This window comes from Alexandromys fortis, unplaced genomic scaffold (assembly GCF_014885135.2).
Source record: "Alexandromys fortis isolate MF-2015 unplaced genomic scaffold, M_Fortis_MF-2015_v1.1 scaffold_273, whole genome shotgun sequence".
Classification (NCBI taxonomy): Eukaryota; Metazoa; Chordata; class Mammalia; order Rodentia; family Cricetidae; genus Alexandromys; species Alexandromys fortis.
Genome location: NW_026068145.1, coordinates 734749 through 747899, shown reverse-complemented (window position 1 = coordinate 747899; position 13151 = coordinate 734749). Strand labels below are relative to the sequence as shown.

Here is a 13151-nt window from a genome sequence, read left to right as displayed (position 1 = left end):
AGGCTTGCTGGTTCCACTAGATGCCCTGGTAGGGAGCTCTTGGGGCCTGTCTGTTTTCACTGCATCTCTCCCCACTCATGCTCTGCAAAGCCAAGCTTTCACATGGATGCCGGGGCTTGAACTCAGGTCCTTCTGCTCCCAGACCAAGTTGCTTACCCCCTCAGCCCATCAGCTCTTGACCCTTCTGCCTCATCACTTCGCATTCACAGGCCCATATCTCACCTGGAGGCCAGTCTGTAGAAAGCATAGGGGAGACTGGCCGCAGGCTCCCCAACTGTGGGACTCTGGTCTTTTCTCTGCAACATGGAGACGAGGTTGTCCTGCGTTTAACTGAGAAATAAAACTCCCTGGCATAGTATGTAATACAGAAGACACACTCAATAAATATTTGCGTGAGAGGATATTAATTTTAGATTGTCAATGCACTTAAAGTCTTCTTGTTTTAAATGTGTGATTCTTTGGATCACTTGTTTGCCCACCCCGCCCCCTTTCTGCTCATTCACTTACTTGAGTATGTGGTGTTTACTTTGTTTAGTCAAAGACCATGAACAGAGAATGCAGAATGGGAGAGGCCAGTCTTAGGTACTGAATTTCAGAAGTTTGGGCTCTAGTACGGGGGAAAAGATTGAGAAGAAAGTATGGTGGTAGAAGGACCAATTGACCCTGTGTGCTAGGCAAAGATGTCCTGGAAGCGGAGGAGGCAGCTAGGGGTGGGCAGAAGCACCAGTGCCCGCAAGAGCCCAGTAAAGGCCCATATGTCTTTCACACTGCACACTGTGGTCTGGGCAGCTTGCCTCTGTCAGGCTGGGTGTTGAACTTTGAGAAGAATTCTGTGAAATGCTGACGTCTGGAGATGATAAGGCGGCTGCAGTTACAAACACACAGCAGCTGTGGCTATCTGCACAAGACACACATGCACACACACACACACACACACACGGCATGAAAGTAGAGGGGGACTAGTTGGAAAGAAGGGGAGGTCATCAGGCAGGGTAGTAGACAGAAGAGGGTAGTGGGAGGAACACGACTATCATATGTAATCTATATATACATATATGAAATTGTAAAAAGTAAATATTGAAAAATGAAAAAAAAATGAATCCAGGGAGAAAGCAAGCTACCCAGGAAATACAAATCCATGAGGGCAGGGTAGAGGCTCCTGGGAGGAAGAAGCAGACTTTGGGTTGGGATCTAAAGGGAACTGGGAATTTGGTTAGATGATGCCCACAAGCTATAAGCTAAAATTCTCAGGACCCGTAGACTAGTCTTTCTAAATTCTGAACCTGTCTTTGATTTCTTGGCCAATTGTATAGATGCTGGTATATGACAATGTATGAAGAGCTAGAGAAGGAGGCAGGAACTCTGAGCACAGAGACAGAGGGAGTCAGTGGGCAGAGATGAGGATCCCATAGGCCAAAAAAGGTCCCGAGGCTGGAGCTGGCTCTTCTTTGCTTTTTAATTGAAATTCTTAATAAAAATCACATTTATTTATATGTGTGTGTGTGTGTGTGTGTGTGTGTGTGTGTGTGTGTGAAAGTGTGCACATGCTCACCATGTCATTTATGTGAAAATGGAGAACAACTTGTAGGAATTGAATCCCTCATGGATTCAGGTTCTAGGGATCAAACTCTGGTCATCAGATTTAGGGGTAAGTGCCTTTACCCTTTGAGCCATCTTGTCAACCTGGGTTCCTCCTCTACTGAAGTAGCCAGACGTACCCTCTAAGGTCAAGTGCTGCTTGGAGTTTGCACTTGCCTACACCTTAGCTTCATGCTTGGAGAGGTACAGAATGGTTGGTACTGTGACTTAGCACCCCTTGCCCCAAATCCTATGCCCTAATGCCTTCACTTGCTGTAAGCTTCTCAGCTCTTGCACATCCTCCAGCAGGCACTTAGTTCTGTCTACTGCAGTGATTGGGAAATACATGCTTCTAGACTTTCACATCTCATGGGTTGTAGGGCTCTGATGCTCTTTATCATTTCCAGAAGGGTACTTGACTGAGAAATCACCTTTGTCTTATCCCTTCCCTGTCTATCTGTTGGGTCAATGTGTCAATGTGCCAGCACTATTGACTCACAAAAATGGCTCCTTAGAGTGACAGCCTCCACTTGCAGACCAACTACAGCTTGGCTGGTGTGCCACATTGGCTGCCTCTGGTTGACATTACAAGAACCTAGCCTGTAATGATGCAGAGGGTAAGGGCCCAAGATGGACAGCTCCTGGCTTCTTGTTTGCACTAGAGCCATTATTCTTTCCTGCCACAGTTGACAGAGGGTAGCTCTGTGTAAGAGTATTACAATGACCATTTTGCTCCAGGAAAAGCATTAGTAATTTATAAATAAAATGCACATAAAATAGGAGCCATAAAATATAGGTTTATTGACAACAAAGGTGCTATTGATGCTGAAACTGGCTGTTTTGAGATCAAGTTAGTTTTGCCGCTGGTTTATGTGCTCATTTGTTTTAGGAGGGTTTGGGAGTGGGTCGTCGCGGTGCTTGGGAACTGGCAGCGGAGCAGGAGCAGAGCTGTTTTGGGTCTGAGTTCTCAAAGGAATAAAGTAGGAGAAGGAAGAAGCAGAAAGAAGGAAGATTTGGAAGATGGAGAGAAATAGGGAGGTGAGGAGGAGGGAGGAAGGGAAAGAAGCAGATGAGGAAGAAGGGGAAAAAGAGAAGTTGAGGAGGAGGAAGGAGGAAACAGAAGAGGAAGGGGTGGGAGGAGAAAGGGGAGAGAAGAATCAGGGGAGAAGGAAGGGGAGGTAGAGGGAAAGACGAGGGGGAGGAAGATGGAGGGGAAGTGGGCCCTCAGCAGCTGCAGGAATGGTGAGCGTCTCTCTGAGGCTGATGGCTGTGTACTTAAGCAAGAGAGTGTTGCCAGGAAATTGAGAAAGTAAGTGTGTGTATGCTTTATGTCAAGCATAGCTCATTTGAAGTGTACCTGTGTGGACATGAGGGCTTGCAGAAAACCGTTATTTATTTCTCTTGAATTTGCCCTACTTGTTAAACAAAATTTGACAGATGGTTTGCAGCAAGAGTAATGAGACCATTCTATTACCAAGTTTGATCTCTAGCCTATCAGTTGTTGTATAGGGAAGGGGATTGTCTTGGTTGGGGGAGCCTCATTCCCTCCCCTGGAAAGAATTAAATTCATTTAGTTGGAAAATTGAGAAAATTGAAAGTTCATTTTCTGAGCCTTACCACAAAATCTTTCACCAGGCCCATCTGATTGAAGGCGCCATGCAATGCTCTATGATAGATGTGAAAAGTTGTCTTTTCCTTGTTTCCTGTTCTTCCGTACATAGCTTCAGAGTTGGATTTTGCCCCCCTGTCTAGAGTCCTTGGTGTACATCCTTGCTGTCCCCACCTCTTTCTTTTCTCTCTCTGTCTTCCATGTTTGTGCTTTCTCATTTGCACAGACACCACATTTTGTGGGGTTGGTGGTGTGGTTAAGTTGGTAAAGCACTTGCTACAAAAATGTGAGAACTAGTTTGAATCCCCAGAACTCCCACATCTCTCTGTATCTCAGTGCTCCTATGAGAGATAGGGATAGAGAAGAGAGAATCCATAGAAGACCCTATGCCAGCTAACCTGCATACACAGTGAAGAGTGACAAGAGTCTCTAGAAGGCAAGGACTAACCCTTGAGGTTGTCCTCTGACCTCTACTCATGCAAGATGGCCAAGCACATGACTTTCTCTCTCTTTACACATGCACACACAAGTGTACATGCACACTGCATATACATAATATGTGCGCACAGGGCTGGGCTGGGAGCCCTCTTAGGCCCCAGGGGAAGATGTTTCTTTGCTTTGTCTGACTTTTAGAAATGGCCATTCCTTGGATCTTGGTCTTGAGTCTCCCCAACTTTTGTTTCCATTTTCACACCTCCTTATCTGCCCTCATCTTTCTGCCTCCCTTTTACAAAGGGCTTTAGGATTTCCTTGGGTTGCCTTGATCATTTGGGATAATCTCCATATCTCAAGATCCTTACTTTTCTCACATCCTTGCCTGTTAGGGCACAGAGCCATGGGCCAGTGCTTAGAATGAATGAGGTCATTATTCTGCTTATAGCTATCAGGAGGACAGATGATTATAATGGAATAAGTCTCTTGGTATTTTCCTCAGAACTTTCTTGGATTTTTGGATTCATCCCGAGTATTGTTGGAATCAGAGTGATTATTCCCCCCCCCTCTCTCTGTCTCTGTCTCTCTTTGTGTGTGTGTGTGTGTTACTTTATTTAGAACATAACCTTTGCAGCCCATCTTCAGTATAGTCTATGGTGAATTGGTTAAAACCCCTTCACCTTTATTAGGTGTGATGTTCTTGGTTTCTAAGGAATTCTTCTGTCACTTTTCTTAACATTGTTTTACTTTCAACAGAACAAAACATGACCCAATAAAACCCATACCAGGTATGATGGAATGTGCAAAAGAATCATGAGATCAAGTTTGTGCTGAGTCTTATAGCAAGAGCCAGACTCAAGAATCTAAATTCCAGGGAGGTAGCTTAGTGGCAGAGCACTTTTCATAGCACATGTAAGAACCTGGGTTTGGATCCTTGCATCACAAATGAAATAACCCATCAAACATCTAAAAGAACGGTTTCTGGTACAGGAAAGACCTACGTTCTCAGTTGGAAAGGCTGTTACGTTGCTCCTTATAGTGTCTATTCTATGGGGGTGTGACTCATTGGTGGAACTCTTGCCTAGCATTGGTAGGGTCCTAAGTTCAATTCCTAGGACTGCCACACCTAAAAAGTATGGGTTCTGTCTTAGTCACTGCTGGGCAGAGAATATGCCATGGCCAAGGCAACTATTATGAGAAAAAATTTAATTGGGGGATTGCTTACAATCCATTATCATTATGGTGGGGAGCATTGTGGTATGTAGGCAGGTGCTGGAGCAGTAGCTGAGAGCTACATCCTGATCTGTAGGCAGAGAGAGAGAGAGAGAGAGAGAGAGAGAGAGAGAGAGAGACAGACAGAGAGAGAGAGACAGAGAGAGAGACAGACAGAGACACAGAGACTCTGGGCTTGGCATGGGCTTGGCACAGGGTTTTAAAATGTCAAAGTCTAGGCGGTGGGGAAGAGATAGAAATCTTTAATAAATAAATAAATAAATAAAAAGAAAAAAGAAAAAAAATAAAATAAAATGTCAAAGTCTACCTCCAGTGACACACTTCCTTCAGAAAGGCCACACTTCCTAATCCTTTTAATCCCTTCAAAGAGTTCCACTCCCTGGTGACTCGGCATTCAAATCTATTAATGAGCCTATGGAAGCCATTTTTATTCAAATTACTACAGGTCCAGAGTAACTAGGCCTGAGAGAATCCTAGAAAGTTGACTTGGCCTCTCTGATGATACTAGGATTTCTAGTCTAGGTAGCACAGAAAAACATAGGCTGTCTGCGGTGAGATAATGGTCTTTGTACACTGTAAAAATTTGTCACTCATATTGGTTTAATAAAACGCTGATTTGCCAGGCAGAAAAGTATAGGTGAGGCAACCAGACTAGAAGAATTCTGGGAAGAGGACAGGCAGAGACAGAGTCACCAGCCTGATGCAGAGGAAGCAAGATGAGAATGCCTTACTGAGAAAAGGTACCAAACCATGTGGCTAAACATAGACAAGAATTATAGTTTAATTTAAGTTGTAAGAGGTAGTTAATAATAAGCCTGAGCTAATAGGTCAAACAGTTTATAATTAATACATAAGCCTCTGTGTATTTCTTTGGGACTGAATGATTTTGGGACTGGGTGGGACAGAAATTTCAGTCTACAGATGTTCATCAGCTGATAGATGAATAAGACAATATGGAATGGGTTGTATGTGAAATGCTCAGGAAGTGTTTTGTATTTCAGATTGTAGAATATTTACATATGCATAATAAAGTGTGTTTGGAAGTAGAATTCATATTTAAATAAAAAGCCCACTTATTTCTTGTACATCATATGCATACAACCTGAAAAATCATTATATACAGTATTTTTTTAAAAATTGAACCTTTATTTTAACTGTGACCCATCATGGAGCCAGGTATAGAAAGCTCTACTTGCATCATGTTGTTTTTCAAGAGTGCCTCAGGTTTTTAGATAGGGACATACAACCTAAAAAATTAGCAATAAGAGGAGCCAACTACGCTCTGTACAATGTACATGCTTGAATTTGTGATGGCGTATGTTGACAGGATCTAGAATTACCTTTCAGATAAATCTCTGGGCATGACTGTGAGGGAATTTCTAGATTAACTGAAGGAGGAGGATCAACCCTAAATGTAGGCAGTACCTTTCCATGGTATGGGGTCTGAGGCTGTAAAAAAGGGGAAGGCAGTTAAATGAACATTCCTTCCTATGTGCTTGTTGGATACATAATGTGACTCTGTTTTCTGTTCTTGCCAACGTGTATCCCCTGCCAATGTGCCTTCCCTACCATATTGGACTATGTTCCCTGAAATTATAAACCAAATAATCCTTCCCTTCCATAAGCTGTCTTGGTCAGGTATTTTGTTGAAGCAACAAGAAATCTGACACAGAACCTCAGTCTTCATTACACACTGTGTATGAGTGCTGTCGCTGTCCTCTGCAGGAGACAGGGACACTGAAGAGTGGCATACCTAGTCAGTTGAGGGCCATCCCTGGAAATGACTTTGACTTTAGAGTCTCAGTGCAAGACAGTTAGACTGGGAGGGACTTAGACTGGGGTAGGGACTGCAAATTCAAATTTTCTATACAGATAATTTGAAAGAATATAAAGCAATTTCACATAAAAGAATTAGAAAAATGAGGGTTTAAAAGCAAAACAGCAATGGAACACAAAGAAAACAGCAATAAAAAATTCTGTGCCAACCAATTCAAGATGTGGGCCTGGAGGTGAGTCCAGCTCCATCATCCTTACCTAACATGTGAGGGCCTGGGTTCAGTTCCCACATAACAAGATTAAAACTGAAGAAATAAGCACCAAAAGACATCTGGCGACACTGGCATGGCCCACGGGGTTACAACCACTGATTTAGTTCAACCTCCTTATCTCTCTCTCTCTCTCTCTCTCTCTCTCTCTCTCTCTCTCTCTCTCTCTCTCTCTTATCTATCTATCTATCTATCTATCTATCTATCTATCTATCTATCTATCATCTATCTATCTATCATTTGTGATAGGCTTTCATTCTGTAGCCCAGCCCAGCCTTGAACTAGCAAGAGTCCTCCTGTATCAGCCTTCTGAGTACTGGGATTACAGGCATGAACCATTATGTCTGGCAACCTTCTTATTTATGTCTTCCATCTGTTTGAGACACGGTTTCAATCTGTATCCTAGGCTGGTCTTGTGGTGGTCCTCCTGCCTCAGCCTCCTGAGTTGTGGGCCTACAGGTATGGATCACTATGGTGAGCAGTTTCCTTATTTTGAAGAGAAAGAAACAGAGGCACAAAGATGCGAGGCAAAGTGTCCGGTTCTTGCCTTGTGAGTGTCTGAGGAGATAGTGCATCATGAGTCCCAAGCAGCAGGTCCTCTTTAACTGTAAACCAGAGCTTCCTTAGTGCTGGGTGGGGCAGAGTCAGACCAGGGCCAATGTGTCAAGGCCGAGTAGAGGAATCATTTACTAAACAGGAACTGAACTGAACTCAATCTAAAAAGGGTGTGTGTGTGTGTGTGTGTGTGTGTGTTTCAAAGGACACGTGAGAAAAGTGGGGAGGAAGTCGAAACTTTCTGGGAAGTTAGGATCCAAACAAGCGGCTTCCCACAGCAGAAGCTGGCTTTGGTCTGAGTGCTGGTGCCGGGCGCAGTGCTTAGAAGAGAGAGCCACCAGAAGGCCGTGAGAAGACCTGGGTCTGAGCCTGGCTTTGTCTCTGCCCAGCGGTGCAGCCTTTGGCAGCTCTTGCCCATCTTTGAGCTTCAGTTTCCTGGCTTGCATGCCTGCCCTCCTTCCTGACGAGGGTGCTGGGAAAGAAATGGGAACTTTGGGGAACCCAGTTTCACAAACTGTGGACTATGGCTGTACACAAAAGTTGTTGCTTACCGTCTCTGGGTAGAGATCCCGTGAGAGCCAGGTGCAGAAGCATGTGTGCACATGTGCTCTCCTGACAAGGCCTGTGTCACCTTGAGGACATTTGCTTCAAGTCTTCCCATAATTACATGGTATTGTATGTGGGGGTTGGTGCTATGAGGGTTGAACACCCCATAATTATGGAAGGAATAAGGGAGCTGGTACGATGGGTGCCCAGATCTACTGCCCAGGGGCCTCCGTGTGATCTGTAGTCATGTTGCTTTTCACTTTGATGAAGCGCGGGGGGGGGGGGGTCGATTGTATCAGATGCAAGCATCATTAACTTGGCACTGTGTGAGCTGGGTATGGGGAGCTGCCTCCTAGTCAGCCTGTGGTTGGGAATAACTGAAGCGACCATGTAATTTGTTGTCCAAACTGGACATGTCTGAAGTTGGAAAAAGGAAGGAGTTGCAAGGCATAACCTGGGATTGTCCCAGACTCAGTCATGTGGCTACTCTAGCCATAACATCTGGACACCTGTGTCCAGCTCCAGCCCAAGACAGGCTGGGTAAAGGGTAGAGTTAGTCTCTAGTTCTTTATTCCTAAGGAGGCCCAGAAGACTAGTTGGCTCCTTGTACTTGTTGAGGACTTCACTGAGCTACAGAGCTCTGCCCACTTCCTCGGCCATTTTCTTTTTAGTATCCTTCTACCTGTCCTTCCCAGAAGGCTCTTTCCCTTAGTGTTTGGCTAACTGGCAGCCTTCATCCCAATTGATAATTTGCATATAAAATGAGCTTCTGAAAACATGGCAGTTTGGGAGTTGGGGAGAGAGTGAAGTGTTGGCCACAGAAGCATGAGGACTCGAGTTTGGATCTCTAGCATTCATGCACATGCTGGACTAGGAGAAGGGAGAAAGGTGGAATTTCAGAGCTTGCTGGCCAACCAGTCTAGCCAATCAGTGAGCTCTGGCTTCAGTGAGAGATACTGGAGTTGATATTTGGCCTCCATAAGCACACATATATGCACGTGTACAGGCACATCACACACACACACGCATGCACACACACACACACATGCATGGCAGGGGGAGAAAGAGAGGGAGAGAAAGAGGGAGAGAAAGAGACAGAGAGAGTATGCTGGCTACCTCTCCTCTACATTGTGGAGATAACGTGACCAGCTTTATGACTGCCGTTCAGAGTGCCAACAAAGTAATTTATGTGAAAGTGACTCACAACTAATGAGGGGTTAATATAGATACAAATGATTATTCATAAGATTATAGAGGCATCTTAGACAAAACAACCTGAATGACACACCTAAAAAGGGGAAGTTGCTAGCCTTGGGGAAGAGACCTTTTGGGAAACTGATCTTCTTGGGAGCCTTCAATTTGAATCTTGTTGGCAAATTACTTATTTAAAGAGTTAATTTTGGGGTACAGTGGATTGTAGAGACGTACAAGTTTGAATCTTTTTTTCTGTATAATTTATATGACCTTGAGGAAGATTTTGACTCCTCTGAGTCTGGGGCATCAGTGTTTGAGAGAATATTTACAAACGCCCAAATGCAGGGACTGCCATCTACATGCTGTTGAAACATTGGACCTCCCCTTCTTTTTTTGTTCCTCTGCCAAGGTCATGTGGGCAGAAAAAGAGTAAGTTAGTGAGAATGGCCTTCAAGGAGCTGTTTGTGTAGAGCGCTTCTCCCAGTGGAACTGCAGCCCTGTGGTCTACAGATGAAGAAGGGAAGTTTGCTCTCAGGGATTTAAAGTGGAGAATGGGAGCTCCAGCATGGTAGATGAATCCATAGGAAACTGACATTGGGCACGATGGTGCATGCCTGTAACCCTGTAACCCTGTAACCCGGGAGGCTGAGGCAGGGGATTATTGGGAGTCTGAAGCCAGTCTAGACAACTCTATGTATATAGACAGTCTAGACAGTCTAGCCAGTGCTATGTAGCTCTGGTCTATATCCCATGGATAGCTTTGAACTCACTAGGTAGCCCCAGCTGGCTTTAAATTCACAGCCTTCTCTCCCTGGCTTCCGCTTCAGCCTCCTGAGTAGCGGCAGCATGTACACCATGCCTGTTGGTAGCTGGGATTTGGGTGGTGACTTGACCTTTTCTTCAATCCACTGCTCATTCTCCAGGTCGAGTAGACTGAGGCTGGGACTAGTCACACAGATCTTCCCATCTCCCATTTAGATGGGAAAGGGGGAACGTTTTAGGCTATTGGTGGTATCTGCTTACTAACCTGTGAGTGTTTCTTGCTCCCTAAAAGTGGAGGTAGTTGAAGGACCAGCCTTCTGAAGGGGGCTGTGTGCTGTTTGAGGATCCTTCAAGTAGAGGTTTGGGCAGGGCTGGAGCTTGGGCGGTCATGTCCCACAACTTGAAAGTTTGCAGGGGATCAGAGTGTGAATCTGGGCCTTTGCTCTAGAGATGAATATGAATATGAAAATGTTCAAATGGTTGGGAATTAATCTGGCACGGGTGGTGCTTGATGGGTTGACTAATTAAAAGTTCACATTTTCTTGGTGAGACTGGGATTGAGGTAACTGCATTTTGAAGCCTTTATAAAAAGTGAAAATTGGCCCTTTGCCATGTGACCCCAGGCCCCCCTCCCCCGGTAATATATGTTACTGTAAACTTGTCCAGCTGGTCTCCCAACTCTGCCTAAATGTATTTGTGTTTTCTTGTGTTTATCTCATTTTTGACCCAACTTGCTGGAATAATCTTCCCTTTTAGGGTTTGTCTTACCCAGCTGTGTTTATCCCAAAGCCTTTTATAATTTCCACAGCTATATCCATTTCTTTTGATGTTCATGTCTTACACTGCCTGAAAAGTTTCTGGCCACAGCTCTTCATTGCACAGTGTGGTTGTCTTTTCTTTTCTATGCTACCATATGTAATATGATATATGCAAAATGCTATATATACTAAACACACACACACATACATGAATTTTAAATCCTAACTTCATACTAAGCTCCTTGGTGGTAGAGTTTTGCTTTACAGTGCTTTGTATTTTCATCAACCTTAACCTTAAGAAACATTGGTTGATTTCATATTTTAAACAGTATGCAGATAGACTTTGGAGTAGGAGCGGCAGGAGTGGAAAGGTTGCAAGGTGATCATTTGATGAACGCTGTAAGAATAGAGCATGACATAGAAGCTGTCTTAGTAGTAAGGAACATTTGCCAGTCTCGACGAGGGCAGTTCATAGCTGCCTGTGACCCCATGTCCAGGGGATCCAAGGCCCCTGTCCTCCATAGGCCCCTGTACTTGATGCATATATTCATGCACAGACGCGCATATCTATAATTAAAAATAAATATTTAAAAATGGAAGGGGAACTGATAGCATGATGCTGAGTACTTATCTCTGCCTCTTAGTACATTTTATATTTCCTCAAATTTCTGCAGTGATACATACTTCTTTTTTAGTTTGAAAAATAACCATAAAAATGTCTTGACTGATGGGAAAGATGGATAAGAATTCCTGGTCTGTCTCCATGGAGTGTTACTCATTGTAACTTTCCCAAGGGAGGAGAAATCTCTTAACAATACTACAACATCCTAGGAATTCAAAGACAGAAATGACCAGAATACCTTGGGTCAGTTGACAAGTGACAGGATGTGGAGAGCTGGGTTTTGCACCGCTGACCCCAGTGTTGACTATTCTCTGGTGGGTTGTAGCTGTGAAAGGCTCTCCCCCATTCCCACCCTCATTACTGTGTCAAGTTGTGTACTTAGCCTCGTTAGAGCCACGCCTCATAAATCAGCCTGCCTTCCTTCTCTGAGGTGGGAACAGCTTCCTGCAGTCCCTCACACAGACCCTTGATTTCAGGTAATAACCCACTGAGGCCAGCAAGTGACACAAGACCAGGGAGACCACATCCTAATATCCCCAAGTATTTATTTTTTGAAGTAGAACCTAAGGATGGTCTTTGGGAACTGACTCTGGAGGACAGGACCTCAGGGAGTCTCATGTGTCCTTGTGTCCTTATGTCTTTGTGCCTCACCATGGACATAAATAGTTCAGTAGTTACGATCTCTGGCAGACTGTATGCCGTATCAAATGGGATGGAACTGAAACACACATGCACCTTATCTTTTGTCAGCCAGCAGTCACTCACATAAGTGAGGCATATTCCCTGCATCACACCTTGAAGACCAAAGCTTGTCAAAATCCCCTTTTCCTTGGACACGACCATGAGTACCTGTGTGTGTCAGTCTGGGGATCACAGTGGAGGACAGATACCTACTGGCCCTAACTGCATGGGCTTGGTTACAGACAAATCCATAGGAAGGTATAACACCACAAGTGAAGGTCTGGGTGGAGGAGGTGCAGGGGCAGAGAACATAGTCTGGGGCCCAGGAAAACTTGTCAGAATTGTAGTTTAGTCCCAAAGGAAGAACAGCTACATCCAAGAGAGGAAGGGACAGCTGAGCGGGCATGACAGCGAAGGTGCCATCTAAAGGGTGTGAACGTGCCTGAGGGTCATGACAGCCAGATTCTCCTCAGCCCAGTATGCCCGCCTCATTGCTATAGAGTGGATGTTGAGTGAGTAGCTCAAGAATAGAGCGATTGTGGGTCTGTGCTGTCTGAAGCCTGGTCTTCAGCACTGTGGGGGTACAGACAAGGTCATAGTTGAACTGTTTTCTACTACTTTATACCCAGAGCTCTTCATTATGATGTTCTTGGATTTTCCAAGAGTCCTGCAGTCACCTTGCATGCATCCAGCTTTATCGTATGTTTGAAAAACAGGACATACAAATGGACCAAAGACCTCAACATAAAGCCAGCCACACTGAACCTCATAGTAAAGAAAGTGGGTAATACACTTGAACGCATTGGCACAGGAGACCACTTCCTAAATAGAACCCCAGCAGCACAGACACTGAGAGAAACAATTAATAAATGGGGCCGTCTGAGACTGAAAAGCTTCTGTAAAGCAAAGGACACGGTCAACAAGACAAAACACAGCCTACAGAATGGGAAGAGATCTTCACCAACCCCACATCAGAGGTCTGGTCTCCAAAATATACAAAGAACTCAAAAAATTGGTCATCAAAAGAACACATAATCCAATAAAAAAAATGGAGTACAGACCTAAACAGAGAACTCTCAACAGAGGAATCTAAAATGGCTGAAAGACACTTAAGGAAATGTTCAACATCCTTAGTC

General features: G+C 44.5%; 1 protein-coding gene across 1 annotated transcript in view; it reads left to right on the top strand.

The window, feature by feature from the left end:
• The window catches only part of Lrmda (leucine rich melanocyte differentiation associated), a gene marked incomplete at its 3' end in the record, with an annotated part of 791991 nt that overhangs the window by 73564 nt on the left and 705276 nt on the right, over positions 1-13151 (top strand). The gene's annotated exons all lie outside the window — the stretch shown is intronic.